We start from the raw sequence: 20,510 nt of genomic DNA on the forward strand, positions 1-20,510 counted from the left end.
TTACTTACAGGATGAAATAACCATAGCTTTATTGGATTAGGTCATACATTTTATTTTAAAGATGACGTCACCTACCATCACCTTGTGAGCTCTCAAGCGGTGATCATATGTGAATGAAAAGCTACAGCGCTTAGTTATAGGGTTACACTTCATCCATAGACTGTGCAGGTGTATCACACCGACACCTGCTAATTAGTGGTAAGTAACATAAATACTAAGATTTTACTCACCTAAACTGAAGCATGCGGGATATTACATCAGTTCAGTTAAACATACTGTAATTATGTTTTCAGATTTATAAATATATAACAAGTGTGTCATGAAGAAATTTCTCATATAGTGCAACTTATCCTGCAAATCCAAAAATAACTCTACATCATAACAACACAACGTTCTGCATTGGAATGGGTGAGCGGCTACAGGTACCAGTGAGAAAATGAGATGCAAACAAGGAAGTCACCACTGACGCCTGATTATACAACAAGGCAGGCAATTTATCCTGTTTTGAGGACAGATTTTACATCTCTGCAAAGGTAAAACATCAGAAGATATTTGCTCCTTCTGGGTGTTTGTAGAGATAAGCAGTAGGACTATTATACAGCTATAAGCTCAGTGCAACAGATTTGCAGATCATACAGCACTCTGTAGGACTGAGTCTTCAGTACATTGGAAACACATGATTATTTGTGCACCAGTGGTAATAGTTGTGTTTTCAGGTGGCTTAATCTGTGATCACACCTGGATGCATTTATTGTGAAGTGTGTTCACTGACTTGGAGTGATGTTTGCACTATTTAGTCCTGTCAGGGACCACACACTCTGTAAGCACACTCTGCTTAGACTGACAACTATTTTCCAAGGAGTAATAATAATAATTCACTTATTATGGAATGACTTTATTTAGTAAAGAAATGCGTACCAAGTGTTCAGATCTCGTCTGCATATTAAGAACCAGACAGGATTGAGTTATACAATATTATATAATTATCCATATTTCTAGCTTGGATAATATAGTTATCTAATGGTCCTTGGGCCTCAAGGACTTTTTCTCTTCCGTGATGTCATCTCAAGACTGGAGCTGCATTAGCTCAGCACTGCTTTCTTAAAAGTGGTTGAAAGCACAATTCCTTAAGATTATGACCTGCTTGCTCTTTTATTCCTTTTCCAAGATAATAAAGTGTCCAGTGCTGTTTGGCTGCTTGTCAGCAGGATAAGAATAAACTACACGGCCAAATTTTAAAAATCTTGGTGAAAAGGTGGAACTCGGGCACTGAAGTACTCATTAACTTTTGGCACACCTCCAAATCCTTTATGTGAACAATAGGAAGCAGGACATTGTCCTTGGATCACTCTCTGAGTGCCGTTGTTGTTACTTTAATTCCTGTGCAGAGGCACTGGTACGACTGATACCATTTGCGTTTGTCTTTTAGCAAGATTATGCAAAAACTATCACTCTGTATTTCATGAAAATGGTTTAGAGACGTGGAGGATAGGCAAAAAGGGAAACCCGTTACATTTTGGTGTAGATCCAGATCACTTTCTTTAGTACTGTGGAATAATAGTTAGAGCTGCACTTACTTTCTGCCTAGTTTCAATCAAATATGTTATATTTAACTCCACTTATAAACACGTTACCTAAAAAAACTTCAGCCCAAGCTTGGCATCCACATACGAGGAGGTTTAATCCAGCACCAATTTGAATAACTGAACAAATAGCACTACTTGTTAAGCAGTAATTCTATTTTAGGTTTCTTTTTAACATCTTAAAACTCATTTTAACGTTTAAAACCATTAAAACCATTAACAGCATGCACTTATTTCACAGTCAAAGTCTAAAATACCTTTTTTTGCGTTTTTTTAGAGATAGCAAAACAATAACAGTCATGAAGCCACATTTAAACAGACAGATGTTTGACACACATTCATCACAAATGTGTGCATGCATGAATGACCACCATCGTGTGCTTTGAAGAAAACTAGAAAACCAAAGAAAGGACATGCACTGCGATAGAGAGAAAACAGAAACAGAAATGCTTTGAGGCACCCATCTGTCATAGAGAAAGAGGAGAGGCAAGCTGAGAGACAGACAGTGACTGCGAATGGTGGTGGTGGTGGTGGTGGTGGTGGTGGTAGGGCAGGGAGGGGGGTTCACAAACTGAAAAACAGCATGTGAGTGTACAGACGTGGACTGTGAGACAGACAAAAAAAGAGAGAGACAAGGAGAAATGAAGAGATGGAGAGGAGACAGAGACAGGAAGAGGGAGTGAAAGACAGTCAGCCTGAGAGAGTGACAGAGTGCAGTCCTGAGAGGGAGAGTGTGTGGGTGAATGTGAGAGCAGCGCTAGCTAACTCGTCTGTCAATCTAAATCTGTGATTGACACCTCGGGGTCCAACATTCCCCACGTAGCCTGCTGGCTCTTCCTGTCAGGATGTAGGGCATGGGGTCACGCGCACACATGCGACATATAAACGAAGGATCACATACCTACTGTGAGCTTTGTGATTGGCACACACACACACACACACACACATCCATAACTGAAATGTGATGTAAATGCGCATATGTATGACTGTGACACGCATGCACTTCCACCATACACACACACACACACATACGCTTGCAGGCGGAGGGCTGGTAGAGGTGAGGTCTCCTGCGAGGTTCAGTCTTGCTGACTGGGTCTTAACTCTTGACACATGACCTCTGACCTTTACACCGTCAGCAACGCTGCTTTTCTCCAGATCTCTCTCTTTTCACCAGATTGTCTGTGTGCGATTAGCCAGGCTCTATTTGTGTTTTTATATTTAAGATCATTATACAGCCATTATGTTATTTATTATTCAGCTTCCTGCCCTTGTGTTTTCCTTCTGCCTCACTTTCTCTCACAATATCCTTCTCTCTCTCTCTCTCTTTCGTGCCAGGAAACGACGATTCTATTAACGTGCATGAAACTACTTTAACTACTCGCAGCGTAGTACGAAGAAGATAACAAGGTGTCAAACTGGGTGAAATTGCTGTACATTTGAATATGATTCTGCACGTCCTTCCAAGTACACTCAGGGTGTTTTCTTTTTTGTCCTGTGTTTTTTTTTCTTTTTTTTCTTTCTTACAGCCTGAAAGTCAAATGGAAACTTCTTTTGTGCATGCATACAATTAAGTGCATACATAAAAGATATTTTCAAAACAAAAGACACATTTATGCATATTTAATGAGATTCACACTGCTATAGATTAAAAAAAAACACAATCATATTGAAAAAAGGTTCAAGGTCAAATTTGAATAAGAACTGAGGACTTAAAACCTAATGGTGGATAAGTTTTACCACAGACTCCGACCTTGCTGAAATTCAGTGACATAACTCTGCTGAAATGACATGACACGTTTTTTTAAAAATCTGTGCGGCGGCATTGTCGATGGTGTGAAAACGACTGATTTCTCCAAGCGTCTTTTGGTTCACGGATAAAAATGAGACGAACCAAGTGTTATACGTTGCATTTTGTGTCTGTGTAGCTTTCGTGTCCCTTTAGTAAATGTCACATGTGATTTACATGCACATACACACAAACAGTAATAAGAGGAGGTGTCCATCTGGCAGTCTGTGTATGTGTGTGTTTAAGTTTGTGTGTATGAGTGTGCACCAGTAGGGGTTTGTGACTAATGGGGTCATTATTGATGCTGAGTCAAGATTACTGCTGATAGCAATGGTTGGATGCCGACCTAACGAGTATACAAATACACACATAAATGCACACACACACACACACACACACACACACACACACACACACACACACACACACACACACACACACAGTTCCCTCCCTCTGTCTCTCGCTCACATACGAACACACACAAACACACACCCACATTTTCATTTTTTCAGGTTCTCGGAGGTGCACTTATGCACATAAACCTTCCACCTCAGCTAATAAACTTACTCACCCAGACATCCCCCTCGCAACCTCTCGAGACCCCCTTTGTTCTTGCACACATACACACACACACACACACACACACACACACACACACACACACACACACATGCACACACATACAAATATTCGCATGCTTACACATTTAGACATGCACATCACGCTCTGCATAACCAGACAGGCAGCAAGTGTTTTGTGCACTAATCAGTCACTTCATTATTTTTCCTAGTTTTCCAAGTGCAATATCCATACTCAGCCCCATTCCGTGCATACTCTAACATACAGTGTAGCCGAAAGGAAACTGTGTTTGTTACCAAACAGCTGCGTGTAATGTCCACTCTGTTAAGTGTGCCCTGGCAGATATGCTGTGACAGTTAACCGTGTGCAGGTAATGGGTGAAAGATTAGAGATGAAAAATTTAATCTCAGAGAATCGGAGCGGTGCAGAAAAAAAAAGAAGAAAGAAAGAAAAAATCATTACTATGAAGAATGTGAACAAAATCAAATGGGAGCACTTGTTGTGTTCAGCGGTGTGGTTAGAGGATATCTTTAAGTTTTGTGGTTTGGTAACTGTTTGCAATATCATGCATGAAATATGAGTTTTTGGATGCCCCCTTTGAATGTAATAGAATTCAAGGATATTCTTAAAGAAAATGAAGTGAGATGTTATGAAAAGACTCTGCTAGATGCTGTCTTTGTGCATGTGTGTGAGTATTGGTGTCCATCCAAGAGTGATAATCTTGACTCAAACCTCACCCTCAAATATACTGCTCAAAAACATTAAGGGAACACTTACATCATACATTGGATCTTGAATGAAATATTCAACCTGAAAATCTTTACTGGCATGCATTGTGTAACCTTTTGAGAACAAAATGATGTAAGAGTAGTCAGTGGAGGTGATAGCAGAGTTTAAAATCGCACCAAAAATAAAGTTTCAATTGTTCCCTTAATTTGTTTTAGGAGCATAAACATAAATGTTTGAGCACTTACAAGGCTCATTCACCTATTCCTCTATGCCTGAGCACTTTTAACCCAACTCACACTCCAGAAGAAACTAAGAAGTCAGTACTTGCCCAAGGATAATTCAATATGCAGACTAGAGGAGTCGGGGATTGAACCACCAGCCTTCCAACTAGTAGACAACTCCCTCCATCTCCCGAGCCACGGCCACATGTGTGCCTCTCTCTGTGTGCTACGGCAATTTTCGTTGTTCCTGAAAGCCTCTGTAGTTTCTAAATCAAGACTTTTATGAAGTTCTGCTGCCCTGAGCAGACCATTAACATTTCATATCACCCTGGCTCACTCCCTGTGTTGCTCCCATGGGCATGTAGCTGAAATTCCCTCTTTGTATAATCCCTACAGACTTTAAAAGCAGACCACGGTGACCACACTTTTATTATCGGACCTCAGCTGTGTTTTTTCCAGTTTTTTTCAGGGGTTTTTTTATGAAAAAGATGACAATCAGTGTTAAGCATTGACCCCAAGCACAATCTTTTTTACATGGACTGCACTCTAGTAAATGCTCATTTTGACAAACTGATTTGCATAATGCCTATGGAAAAAGAGGTGTTTTTTTTTTTTTTAATCAGAGTAGAGCCGTAGGAAGAATTTTTTTCTCTTAAGTTTCATCACTTTGCCAGACTTTATAGTCTTTTTTCTCTCACTATGTCCTCACTTTCTTAACATTCACCACTCACTTGTCAGTTCTGAAGCACAGCTTGCCTTAAGTATCGGGGTTCAGCATGTAAGCTCATCTCATTATCCCCGTTTGTGTGTGTGTATGTGTTTGTGGGTGTGTGTGTGTGTGTGTGTGTGCGCGCTTCATGTATGAGTGTATAACTGACTGTGAGAGTGTGAGTGAGTGATGGGTGTGTAAGCCTCCCTCTCTTGCGCTCTGTTTGAAATAAAGCGACAGATAATCGCAGGGCTCTGGTGAAGCGAGCTCATCTGAGCGCCAATCGATACGGGTGCCATAGCTTCAAAGCAACCCTTCAAAGAGGAGAGAAATAGCCATATGCTCTTCGCGTTGCTGTGTGTGTGTGTGTGTGTGTGTGTGTGTGTGTGTGTGTGTGTGTGTGTGTGTGTGTGTGTGTGTGTGTGTGTGTGTGTGTGTGTGTGTGTGCCAGAGAGCCAGAGCAAATGTGTGGGGAGAGAGAGAGTGAGATCGGGAGTGAGAGAACAAAAGGAGGAGATGAAATCAGGGAGTCTCTGTGTGTGCAGATGAAGCTGTTTTCATTTGGTAGCAAACATTATCATATCACAGTTGACACGCAAAGTGGTTGTGATGCAACTGATGTCACTATTTAAATTGGACAAAATCATTGTTTCGTTAGCTGGTAATCTCCTGATATTATGGCTCTGTCATCTTTTATTCAGCAAACCGGCAGCAGCTGTGGCCTTTGTTGAGGAAATGGGCTAGGAGGAGAGAGACACACTCTCTGTCTCTGTCTCACACACACACACACACCGAGGCGAAGTTTAAAGACTGGAAGATTGTGCGTGTCGCGTAAGCGAAGAAGTGAATAAACTATACACTGTACCGAGAGACAGTGGGAACTGAACGCTTGCAGGAAGGAAGAGTGTGAGGACGAGAGAATGACAGTGAGAAAGGGAGACGGAGGTGTACAGAGATGTGTTCGTAAGTGAGACTAAAAGAGGGAAAGGGGGGAGAGAGAGATCCCCGAACCACACTGTGTTTAGCAGTGCCATCTCACCTTCCGGAAAGTGAAAATGAGAATGTATTTTTGACTCGTCGGTGAAAAAAAAAAAAAAAAAAGTCTAGAAGTTTGTGCTTGGGAGTGAGTGTTACAAAATATGTGTTTTCTGTGCACTCAGACATGTGTAATTCTATTAAGTGTGTGTGCGTTTGCGTGTGTGTGTGTGCAAGTTGAGAAAACAAGAGAATGTATGTGTATACAGCATGTGTGTGTGTCAGCATGTCTAATTAGCTGAGACATGCAGGTGTAAAACAGTAATTAATGGCACAACTGACTGACTTCATTATCTCCACATGAGCTTCTCATCCTGGCTCAACACACACGCGCGAGCACGCGCACGCACAAATACAGAAACATTACAACATGCTTCTGAATGTACAGTAGTGTGAGAGAATGTGTGTTTTACTACAAAATAGCAGCGCTGTGTTGACTAGATGAAGTGGCCACAATCATTGCACACGTCGCCGTTCGGACACTCAGACACTCATTTAGTTTGCAAATGGACTCATTACTAATGAATCACAAGCTGCTTTAGAGCAGGCTGAGCACACAGTAATGGTTTGGCCATCCTCCAGAATTTAGACACTACAGCGCACACATACACTCAGACACACACAAACACACACACTTGCATTGACAGAGATTGAGAGTGAGTGTCCAAAAGCGCCAATTACCTTCACATCCAATGTAAGAGAACAAGCTGGAAAGCTAATTATAAGTCCCCCACATGTAGATGGAAACCGTTCAAGCTCTCTCTTACACACACACAGACACACACACTTAGGCCCGTGATATGTGACCAGCAATAGCATTTTCTTGTTTTCGTCTGTGGTTGTTAGCGTTTACAATGAGCTTGTTATGGGAAATATGGTTGTGACATTGGATCATTAGCATAAGTCATCATACAACCTCTGAGCCCAACTAGCTTTATTGAATCATCAATAAGACTGTATAATTTAGTGATTCCAGTTTTAGCCAGATTGATTTACACTTCAGTACCCTGCCAGGCTTGAATGGGATCAAATGAAATTAGATGCCACAAAATGCACCATGTTGTCACTCAGTAAGTGGAATAAATATGTTTTTTATTTATCATTCAAGTACTATCAATCTTTTCTCATGGTGGTCTGCCAAGACATAAATATTGCTGATGGTCTGTCTCTCTCTTTGTGTCTCTACCCTCTCTGGTGCGTGAGTGATATGGCAGTGATTGGACAGAGTAATTGGTCCTAATGAACATGTCAACAGACTGTTTCTTTCTCTTTCCATTAAACACAACTGGATTAGATTTACTGTGCTTACTCTAACAGCTTAAAGACTCCATCAGTAGGCCACTTTCCACATGCACACACACACACACACACACACACACACACACACACACACACACACAGAATGGCTTAGCTCAGTAGATCAATGGCCCCTTGGTCAATGTCTCCTTAGGGAGGGTTATCTATCTGCTCCTCACTAATGAAACACTCTGATCGTGAGTGTGTGTGTGTGTGGGTTTGAATGTCTGCATGCACTCATTGGTAAGATTGATTTTAAATTATATGGATATGGAGTCATGTAGCTTAGTCTTAGGTTAATTACAGAGTGCACCATCATGTATATGTGTGTATGTTGTCAACGTTCTTATGAATATTTAATTTAATTTAAGGAAAACAACATTAGTACCAGTACCAACGTAAAATTACCTTTGATTTTCTAACCCTGTTTCACTGGTAAGCACTCAAGATGAAAACTGTAATATACAAATATAAGGACTATTTCTTACGGTTTACATTCCAGCCACACTTCTTTTTTTGTTGTTGTTGTTACTCTTTACTCAGTGGCCATGTTTTAAATATGCCATGCTGCTACCTGGTTAGGCTCCCTCTTGCCTTCTGAACGTTCTTAAGTCTCTGTGACATAGATTCAGCAACGTGCTGGAAACAGTTGGTCCATGCTGACATGAGAGCATCACACAGTTGCTGTTGATTTGTTGGCTGCACATCCATGATACAAGTCTCCTGCTGAATTGAGATCTGGTGTCTTTGGAGGCCATTTGGGTATGGTGAACTGTTCAAGTGTCCTATTCAAGAAACCAGTTTGACATTTGGTGCATTATCCTGCTGGAAGCAACCATCAAAAGAAGGGGTACATAGTCCTATATGGTCAGCAACAATACTCAGGTAGACTTTTGGCATTTAAACGATGCTGATTTGGTACTAAAAGGCACAACATGTGCAAAGAAAATTTCCCTGACACGATTACACCACCACCGCAAGCCTGAATCTTTGGTACAGGGCTGGATGAATCCATGCTTTCATGTTGTGGATGCCAATTTTTGACCCTAACATCTGAATTTTGCTACAGAAATTAGTCCAGGTAACATTTTTCCAGGTTTCTACTGCCCAATTTTGGTGCATTCATGTGAATTGAAGCCTCAATTTCTTGCTCTTAGCTGACAGGAGTGGCGCCCAGTGTGGTCTTCTGCTGCTTAGGTTCTCTGCTTCAATGTTTGATGCAGAGATGCACACTTTTGTTGTGGTTATTTGAATTAGTGTGGTCTGCCTATGAGCCCGAAGCAGTCTGGCCATTCTCCTCTGGCCTCTGGCATCAACAAGCCATTTTTCACCTAAAGAACTGCCACTCATTGGATATTTTCTATTTTTCCTGTAAACCCCAGAGATGTTGGTGTGGGAAAATCCCAGTAGAAAAGCAGTTTCTGAAATATTCAGATCAGCTAGTCTCACGGCAACAGCCATGCCACGTTCAAAATGACTTCATCTTTCTTCCTCCTTCTTTGAACTTTAGCATCATGTGATTAGATATTTGTGTTAATGAGCAGCTAAACACCTGCACCTACTGTAATAAAGTGACTGTAAATATATGTATATGTATATATATATATGTATATATATATATATATATATGTATGTATTTATATATGTACACTTGCAGACATACATATATATATGAAGAAAGTTTCCAATACAGTTATTGGAAACTTTCTTTTCAGCTTTATGTTCAATCTTTCTTGGAGTTGTACTCTTTTGTACAGTTGGGCTAACGATTCATTACACAACTTCTCTTCATATTAAGTGAATAAAATGAAACCTGGGTTCTATTTTAGTAATCTATTTTAATGTTGCAAACTCAGCTAGAAGTTTGGTCAACCTTTATAATATCTATGTCAGCATTTCTTACTTTAGCATCTGCTTGTTACAGTTTTTTAATTAGGAAGCAGTTTTCTTGGTCAGTCTTTGTTTATTTTGTTTGGGTTTCTTTCTTTCTTTTCTTTTTTAGGCATGTCACTGTGTTTTAGCAGTGTGAATGTGTGTGCTATCTCTCTCCAAAGCTTCATGAATTGCAGCCAGGAGAATGTGACAGTGTGAAGTAGAGAAAGTCAGTATTTGGCAACGGATAAGAGAGAAGAACAATACCTAGCAAAGTAGTATTTTCTGCTTTAAACTCAGGTTTGAAGAAAGGGAAGAAGAATATAATGCCTTACAATTTTTTTTCTTTGTTTAAATTCTGTTTAAATTTGAGCAGTCCCATCAAAAGCAAACTTAAGAGCAGCTTCTTTTATTTTTTATTTTTTGAAGAAAACAACTGTCAAGTGACATTTGGAGCAGCAGAAATGGTTTCACTTTGTTTCCTCTTGTAAATCTTCTCCATATTCTTAGTCAAACCTGTCAAAGCACAGCTGGTCGACAAATAAAGTTTTAAATAAAATCACAGTCATTTTATCGTATTTTTAATTTCATGTAATCTATCAGTGTAAAACACTGATTAAGTGATGTCATTAAAAAAATACTCAAAACTGAACTCAAGAGGTAATTGTGCTTTTGATAACTATGTCCAAATGAATTTCATTGGACTTCTTGGAAATTGTTGAAATGACTCTTTACATCCTCACGAAGAATTATTTTTCAAAATGCATGCAGGCCAGTCAACTATAAATACTCAGTACTGTATGTGTTGCCGAAGGCAAGGGAATGAAATTGCAGAGAAATGCACAACAGCACTGCTTGTGAAATTAAATCACCTCTTCAAAAAATGTCTGTAGTTTTATCTCAGATGTTCTCTTGTAAAGTGGAAAGTTGTTGCACCCTATGGTAATCTAATTTCAGTCTCTTTTTTTCCCCCTCTCATCTCCCCTCTTGTCCCTCCCTCTCTCCTTCTGCCTCTCCCCTGTTTCGCTCCTTTTCTTTGCAGTTTGAAGTGCTGAAGTGCTTCTTAAGGTAAGAGTGTCTCATTTCGTGTTTTCCTTTTCTTGTTCAGTACTTTTCTTCGTCTGATTTTCTACCCATAAAACACAGCATGCCATCAGCACTTGGCACAGTGTGTGTTTCACGGAACAGTCTGCGTCCTCAAAATTTATTTGGCTCAGTATTCTGCTCACTGAAACACAATGAAATTGTGTTAAGATAACAAAGAGACACTCTGGGTAGCACTCCCACTGCACTCAGCTGGTATAGCCATGGTCTGAAATGTACAGAGCAGAATCAGCAGCCAGTATTACACTTTCCATTGGGATTTTATAGCACGTGTGATATATTTTCATCCTTGTATTAGGCAATAAATATTTTTAAATCAACATATAATGAGAAGCTGTTTGGCAATTCCGTACACAAACTATAATAAAACACGGTAAGTCCTCTTCTGTGGTGTCTTACGACTGAATCTGAACCCGTCTGCAAATCAACAAGAGCAAAAAATAAATAAATAAATATAAATCCCTTACAGTTTTTAAGAGGCAATGCCAATATTGTTGTTTATTTGTAGACTACAGGTTTCAGCTTTAGTAAATCTCAAACTTATTACTTTCAGGCTGCAATGTTCTGTAATAATATCAGCAGACTCACAATACTTTCAAAAGAAAATTAAATGTGCCACAATGCCATACAGCTGGGTTTGACCTTGTGTTTGAGCATAAAAGATGTCTCTGTAATATCTGCAATGTCACTGTTATGTGGAGTTCTGGTAAGAGGACACCAAGCACAGGCACTCAGGCAGCATGAATAGGAAAAATAACTTTAATAAACTAACTAGCGAAAGCAACAAAAGCTGGAATGGACACAAAACCTGTAAAGGCCAGACGGCGTTGATAACAAAGACAAATGGCAAAGTAATCAGAAGACTAGAGATGCAACGCTCAACTGGGATGCAACTGGAATCAGATAGCTTCCAGTGTTCTTGGCCTGGAAGGTCACGTTACCTTTTCATGTATGCAATACACGTGAACCGCAGCGCCACAGCCACATGCTAACATCTTGTTAGTGTGGAAGCTCCTCACTTTGAGTGGAGACAGTATGGAAAGTTTCAAATAAGCCATAGGGGGACTACCATGAAAATGTTTGTAATAACAAACTTAATAAGACACTGAAATGACTATCATCCAGTTGAATGTGAACATTTTAAAGATGCTAACGAAGGCAAAGTTGCTAAAGCTAAAGCTATCCAGAGCTCAGCCAGCAGCCTCAGTCTGAGCAGTGAAAGGATGAAAGAGATGATGGGACAGGTGAAAAAGACAAAATGGTTAATATTCTGTTATCTTTTGAACTTAAAATCATAAGCATACCGAAAATGGATGCAAGTAAATGATGCTCCTGTTTGGTAAGATAAAATACAGGTAAAGATGATTGTACAACAACTCAAATATTTCTACCCCTTTTCTAAGAGCAGAACTCTTTTTTTTCAGCTGTTTAAGTGAGAGAAAATCCAGTGACTCACTAAAGTTCAGGGTAAAAGTTCAGTTATTTTATTATGAAAATAAATTTTTGCATTGAAGAAAAGTTTGCTTTTGCTTGTATATCCTGTCAATTATGTTTCTTTAAAAGAAAACATTAATCGACAAATTTCAGTATTGGCAGGTCACACTTACAAAAAAAAGAATCTGAATCAGCCAAGAAAATTGCAATTAGAGCATTTTTACAGAATCTGACACATGAGGAGTAAGTAAATCATACATCGTGCAATTTCTCCTTTTTTTCACTCTGTTGAACAACATGGTAAAAATGAGTAATAATAGGTTAACTAAAATAAAGTCTCCATGCATGAGTGCAGTTCTGTACAGAGTGCACATGTACATTCACTTTCAGCTAAAGTAAGCAGCGTGTGCTGGGTAAACTACAGTTCAAAGGTATTCTTTCTCTGTGATAAAGCAGAAATCATATTGGGAAAGTTATTCATAGTTACAGAAAATGGACAAAGCAGCATTTTACAAAAAAAAACATCATTTGAAAGATATTGAAAGAATTTTTAGGTTTAACAGTGAAAAGAACAAAAGGTTGTTAAAGGTTTATCCTTTGATTTTGAATGCTTAACACTGGAACGTGTCAGTAACAGTGGAATAAAATGCTAATAATCATGGCAGGCTTTGTCACATCTACTTCAGAAGGACAAGCAGAGAGGGATGCCAATCCACCAAAGAGTTTAAGAAGGTTTTTTACCAAAGGTGCAATGTTAATCTTTGGTACAAACCTTAATTATTTGTGTATGTGTGTGTGTGTGCTTGCGCTTTATTGTTACCCGAGGTTGTGTGAAAAAGCATGTGTGTGTGTGTGCATGTGTGCTTGGGAGGGCATATGCCTACATCTTAGTCTCTGTGTCTTCCTTGTGTTTGTGTCTGGTTCAGTGTTTTGAGTGGGCTCTGCTGGGACTTTGTGTGGAGCCTCATTAGTGGCTAAGGTTTGGCTGGCGTGCTGCTGCTGAAGATACTCGGGACACAAAGTCATATGTTACTCTACTGCTGGCCCATCTGCCACATTGGCCCTCACTTGATACTCTTGAGTTTTGTTTAATTTTTTTGTGCACGTAAATCTTTGTAAGCAAAAATTCACCAGGCAGTGTACTTAAGTACAGTTATGAGGTATTTGTGCTTTACATGTATTTAAAAAAAATACAGTTCAAAAGGAAAAAGTGCTCCTTACGCACTGTTAAATGCGAAAAATGTAATAAAATATGATTATTATGGAACAAATGTTTTGAACATTTGATACTGGATTTCCTAAAACAAAACTGGGACAACCATGTACCCCTCTGCTATGTCAGCCCTCCTATGTTAAAAAGTAAGATAATAAACATCTGTGTTAATAATTCCTTGTCCTGCCAGGAAGCATATTATAAAACTGCTATGAATTTAGTCAGTAGTCTACAACTCAAGCTGTATTTCTTAAGTCAGTGTTTGTTTTCAGTAACCTAGCACCTTTAAAATTAAGCTATTAACTATTATATGCCATACATGCACTGAAGTGTAAATAATTATGATAGGATTACTTTGATGAGAGACTAATAAACATCATGCAAATGATTTTTCTTTTAATTGTAGACATAATTATATAGATATTTGTTTGCATTTTTCATAAAGGTGTTTGTTTTTTTTTACAGTATTTCTATTAAACACTGCTATTATGTGCAAAACCAACCGCTTTGGGTCAGTTTAATACACCGTCCTCCCTAATCATGATGTAATAGGAAAGATATTGCACTATATTCATAAGGATGACCCACAGCAAAATCGGGCCTAGTAAGCGTCAACCATTTACCAAGACAAGAGGTGTTGTTTAAAATAAATTTAAAAGGCTTAATGATCTGCAATACTACTGGAAAACCAATATTTAGTTTTTCTCAGTTGATCAGAACTGATACCGAATGGAAACAATGTGTCTATTGATCTTAGTGACAGCATAAAGACAAAAGGTTACATTGTACGATAAGAGAAGTTGAATCATAATGTATTTATCCATGACTTCATGCATTAAAAAAAAATAAAGGTGAAGTAGGCAACATGTTTTGCCTCATTGGCTAAAAAAACATCCATATTAACTTTTCAGTATATTAGAACTTAAGTGGTCCTTGAGAGAACGAGACTCTTGGCAGTTAATGAGGTTTTCATGAAATAATTAATGGCTTTTTGTGCATTAAGTCATTTTTGATTTTGTGATCATTCATGTACCTACACACAGCACCTGTTAAATATTTTATTTACAGCTTTGTTTCTTTTTAAGGGAAAAAAATCTCTGAGGGCTTCAATCAATTTGATCCAAATGAGTGTTTGCCTTGGTGTTAAATGATACAACCAATAAAAAATTAATTTACAGTTACGTTGGGTTAGGAGATCCAGATTTCTGAGCCAAATCAATGATTTTGGAAGGTCACAGTCCTGGGTCAAAACCAGTGCTTAGACCTTAACCTCTAAGTTTTATGTGTCATGCCTAACTTACGCTTTTGAAGTGTGTTTTTGTCTCTTTCCTCCTTCCTCATTTATTTTCTCCATATTTCTCGATTTGTATCTCTGCTGTCATATCAAGTTTTCGCCTGTTTTTTTTCTCTGTCATCAGTAATTCATCTCTTCATAATCTCATTTGTGTTTTTATTCTTCAGACAGAAACTTGTACCCAGCAATATTCAACTGTAAAATCATCATATTAATGTAGAATTTATGGAGGCATAATGTTTTCTCTAGCACACTGAAATCATTTACTATTAGCATTAAATATAAAATAGACTACATCTAAGAACCTGACAGTTATGCGTATATACAGTTCTGGGTATACTGGGCGATCCAGATGCATCTCTGGATTGCCCAGTATACCCAGAATCAATTAAATCAATCCATTAATTTCCACCTGCATTTAGTTGCATAGAGTTGTAGCTAAACGTTGGCAGAGACAGTGGACAATCAATATTTTGTTTCAAAATTATCTGTCTATGAGGAGCACAATCATGTTGGTATATTGATTAAATTAGCCCATGCACAGATTGTTAATATTATGCATGTGTTTGAGAACATACACACCTGCAGGAGCTGTGCTGCCATGGAAACCCATGGCATCAAGCTCCTGGTTCACAGTTTTATGCTGATGTTAATGCCAGAGCGGGTTAAAAACTCGGCAGAGCATTAGGAGCTCTGTAGAGCACTGGAGACTCCAGAGTCTCCACAATGCACTTCAATTCTGAAACTCTGTAACTTTACATGGTTTGCCACTTTGCGACTTTGATTTGTTTCAGTTGTATGCACATTTATGTAGTTTTCTGAGCGCCAATCTATAAAACCCATGTTATATTTCACTGTCACTTATACTGTCACTTAAAGCTCTGGAAGTTTAAGTCAGATTCAGGGAGGCAAAGAGATCCACTTCCCAGCTAGACCAGCAAACCAGAAATAACAGAGAGGGCAAAATGCAAGCTAGCACTTTAACTTAAACCCACGGCTGTCTGCTATTAAACCTGCTAAGGGAGGAAGAGTAGTGACCCTGCTATTTCCAAAATTCCCTCATATTTATTTTTTCTTGTGTTCGGACCAGAAGGACTGTTCAACTCCCCTAACGGAAGTCGAAGGAGCTTGGAAAGAAAGCAACTGGTTTCTTGAAGATGTTCAACCTCTCATCCAAGAGGTCTTCACGAAACTCAAAGAAGTCTAGTTGCTTTCTTTCCAAGCTGCTTAGAATACCATGACCTGGATGACTGAGAACCTACACAGACATATTCCCCTAACTGAAGTTGTACGCATTGATAAAAATAATTATTTTCTACAGAAAAAAGTAATTTTTAAACTTATCAAAGCATTTATATATTAACTTTGACCACAGCAATTTCAATCTAAGCACATAATTGTGTTATGTTGTGAAATTGCTGCCAGTAAATCTAGTAGTTTTCATCCCTCCACGCAGCAGGTAAGAGGGAAAAAAAGGTTAAAAAAAGAAAGAAAAGCCAAATCATGAATTTGGATGTCAACAGATAGTACAGAAATTTGAATAATTCTATTTGATTTTAAAGTAAAAGGTTTCTCCAGTAGGTCTGGCCATGAATTTGAAGTGACAGGTAAGTAAGCTCACATAAAGATAAACACAGATAGACATGAGCAGACAGAATGGCCTCTGCATGAACCAGTCCAATTTACAATTTCGCTCTAAATGTACAACAGCTCTAAACAAGTGAAGTTGTGTAATATGTTGTTTTCGTGATAAGATTCATTTACAGCCCTAGCTTTAATAGCGGCGCTCAGCAGGAGAAAGGTTAATTATCACATCCTGCTACAGACAGGACACCTCCTCCTGTCAAGCGCACACACATAACACTCTGAACCACACAAACAAGCGAGCCATCAAACAAAACTCTCTCTCAGTGTGTAACTGCCATATAAAGATGTAATCCAGCATCTGTTTGTCCTCATTTCCTTCATCATTTAGTCGAGGCCCTTTTTTTTTTGTATTTTTCTTCACTCATCCCTTCTTCTAATCCCACCACACGTACTGTATGCGTGGTGATATGCCTGGACTGATGGCACAAATTTCAGTCATGTTGTTCATAAGGAAGAAACGGAGAAAAGTCCTCTTAGATCACGCTCCTTCGCTTTGATACAATGTGTGACTTGGGTAGGTTTCTCAGATCAAAAATGAAATTACAGATGGGTAGACAGAGGTGTTCAGTGGGTGTGAAGCAGTGAACCATAAAAAATGATTGCTGCTGTGTTGTCTGGAAGAAGCCAAACAATTTAGAATGAAAAAAAAAATCTGAAAGTGACAGCTGAAAAGAAACCACCGTGAAGTAGTAAATCTTTTTTCTGCTAAAAGTGGACAACAATCAGTTTGGTTTAAATTGCGAACCTATTTACAACATATCTGCATTCCTCATGACATCCACTCATTCTTCAAACCATTTTCTGTTTTTACTCAAACATTTCCGCCCTTTATCTTTGCTCTCCGTGCTTTTCTTGTCTTTTATCCTCCTATTTGTGCACATATGCACCACCTCCTCCCCCCTCTCTCCATCCTCATTTCATTGCCGGTCTAGACATCTTCAGCAGCAGGTGTTAGGGCTGGGAGGAAAAAAAAATAGGGTGAGAAAAGAGGGAGGCAGGGAAGGAAGGAGGCTAGGAGAAGGCAGGAGAGGAGTCAAGGGGATAGGGAAGAGTGATCGAGAGCAGAGAGGTAACTAGATCAGCCACAGAGGCATATGATGGAAAGGAAAGAGTTAAGATAGGATTGGAGCAGGGAGGCAAGAGTGGAGGTGTAAAGGGAAAGAAGAGCTTTGACTAAATCAGGTAGGTGCCATGCTGAAGAAAGAGGTGCGGAAGAGGCTATTTTAATTCAGGGTAGAAATCAGGTGCTTGAGGTGGGATGCCAAAGAAAAGAGGTAGGAGGGGAGATGTGGAGCAAAGGAGTAAATGAGGTAAAGAGAAAATAAGTGCGGAGGAAGGGAGAATAGTAGAAAGAAAGCAGAATGTGAAGGCAAAAAAGTCCCAGGAAAACATTAGGGCAATGTTGAAAAGAGGAGGGAGCATGGATGGATGGATGGATGATGTGTAGGAGAGAGGATAGGAACACTGTTGTGCTTTTACGGGAGGACACCGGCTGCTAGGAAGTGAGGTGGGTAATAAGGCCATAGCTCATTCCTGTGGAGGTGTCTGCAAGTGTGAATGTCTCCAACAGTCTATGTGTGCAGAAGTTATGTGTCTGTGTGCTTACGTTGCGAAGAAGGAGCAGGCTCGATCCTATTAGTGACTACTTCTCACCAGATGACTTATATTCACCTCGTTTTTCACCAACTGGTTGACAGCAGATGCTTGAGAAGAAGAAAAAAAAACACATGTAAGCACATACACACAAGCAGAATTGTGCAGCTACAGGAGCAGTGACACGTGAAATCTGCTCCTCCTTACTGATGTGAAGGCCATCAGTGCAGAGAAAAAACAGCTTATGCCGGTGGGCGGGGTTGGGGGGATAAAAAGAATTACCTTAGATAACAGAAACCACAGTAATAATAATAGCAGTAAAATAATAATAGATTTTATTTATAGGCGTGTTTAAAGACCTGCAAGGTAACACTGCAAACCAACAAATTTAGCCTGCACTACCTAGTACTGCCATAAAATAGACAATTTAAACAATACAACATGATTGACATTTCTGTGCATGAAAGTACCAGAGAACTTCAGGAACATGACATGCTCAAATCCAGCGTTTAATTTAAAAAGCTAAGACTGCAGGCATGACAGTAAGGGAGATGCAAATGGCAATTAAGAAATATTTTATTATTTGCATTTATATAGTGCTTTTCTAGTCTAATTGATCCCTCAAAGTGCTTTAGACTGTAAGTTGCATTTAATCATACATTCATACTGTGCTTCTCTGGAAGCCAGAGAAATCTAGGTGACCCATGCGAGCACGGGTTCACATAGAAACGCCCCAGCCAACCAGGAGATTCAAATCTGTAACCTTCTTCCTGTGAGGTGACAATACTAACCATTGCATAATCATTCCACTCAAGGGTGGGTGACATTAGCAGGGCAAGTGAATGTATGAGTGGAGAAGTGTTAAATGCAGTGTTGTATAATGCAAGAAATTGAAAACTGTAGCAGCAAATCTAATTGGGTGCCTCATAAAGGAGAGGTGCACAGCAGCCGAGTTCCCAGGACTTTTTTAGAGCAGTGACACATTGGGCCCAGGTATTGCCAGTGTTGCTGTTTGGGAAAAAGCCACACCTCCTCTGCAGTGTCTACAATGCCAGCTGCCAGACAGACTGCCACAAATGTCACTTGCTGAGCAGTTCTTAAACTTACCTTCTCTCGTGTCCTTTCTTTCTCATATCTTGCTCCAAATCTGAGAGTGCAGTTAACACAACATTTTGTTTCATTCTGTAACATACAGTTTAAGCTACCAGACAGAATTACTATCAAGCTGCACAGAAACAGTTTGGTGCTATTTAGTGAGCTGTTTGAAAGTTTGCATTTGAAAAAAACCTACTACTTAAAAAATAAATACTTTTTTTTTTTAAATGGTTTTGTGCTCACAATTGTTTAGACTCACTGTAGCGGTAACTAGCTCCTAAAGCACAACTTTATTGACATGAACCATCATCATCCATCATTATAGTTACATCATGGATGAGTGACAGGGATGAGAAAGTTGTTTTAAAAAAAAACCCAACTGTGTAGAGTGGCATTACTTATGATTATTTATGATTTGTAGCATTTTGTATTACTCTGCCTAGTGGAATACAAAATTTAATCACGTTGCTCATTGACTGAAGGTATAAGAAATGCCCAATTTTAACCACGTGGTTATATTATTAAAGTTAGATACAAAAACAATGATGGTTTAACAAACAGGCTGCCTTTAAAAAAGTATCTACTGACTGATAAGAGCTACACTGCAAAAACTCAAAATCTTACCAAGTATATTTGTCTAATTTCTAGTCAAAAAATATCTCGTCACACTTAAAATTACTTACTTTTTCTGCTTTTTCGTAAAACATTAAATCCTAACAACAACAATAATTACATTTTGTCAATAAAGATATTATTTTGACTAAAGTTCTTGCACATGCTGGTTTACTAACTATTACAGAAACATGAAAATGATTTAGGTAGTTATCAGTAATTTGGTACTAAACCTGTTATGCACTGTATGTATAACATGTTTCCGTGATGCCTAAATCTCAGTCACTCCTACTTACAGCATTAATGCACTGCTAGTACAAAAACATTTTGATTATTGTCGTCTACGCTGTGGGCTGTAATCGAAAGTGTGACAAAAATATAGTATGCTCCTGGATAAGACAAACGAGTAGAAGTGCTGAAGAAGTTATCATAAGAAAATAGGTACAAGCAAACTGTGGCTTAATTATTGAATTTTAAAATACAGTGCCTTCAGTACTCATAACTGAAAAAGTAGCCTTATTACTGGACGTCATTGCTAAAAATACTTATAGGAGAAAAGGTAAACTATGTGAATCGAGCTGTGTTTTCCCTTTGGTTTGTTTATGTTTTAAATAAGGGAAATGTGATTTTCTTTCCCTGTTCATTTCCCCCTGTTTGTATGTGTTTAAAAAAAAGGCAGTTGTAAAGTGTTTATGAATCATTTCTTAT

The 20,510-nt window shown here is 38.9% G+C and overlaps 1 protein-coding gene across 1 annotated transcript in view; it reads left to right on the forward strand.

Moving 5' to 3' along the window:
• ptprdb (protein tyrosine phosphatase receptor type Db) overlaps positions 1–20,510 on the forward strand; it is a 147,993-nt gene that overhangs the window by 11,485 nt on the left and 115,998 nt on the right. The window contains exon 3 of the mRNA XM_039613748.1: positions 10,853–10,878. The gene's annotated coding sequence lies outside the window, so the exon portion shown is untranslated. The remainder of the gene's footprint in view (positions 1–10,852; positions 10,879–20,510) is intronic.

The sequence above is a fragment of the Oreochromis aureus genome, linkage group 6, assembly GCF_013358895.1.
Source record: "Oreochromis aureus strain Israel breed Guangdong linkage group 6, ZZ_aureus, whole genome shotgun sequence".
Taxonomy (NCBI): Eukaryota; Metazoa; Chordata; class Actinopteri; order Cichliformes; family Cichlidae; genus Oreochromis; species Oreochromis aureus.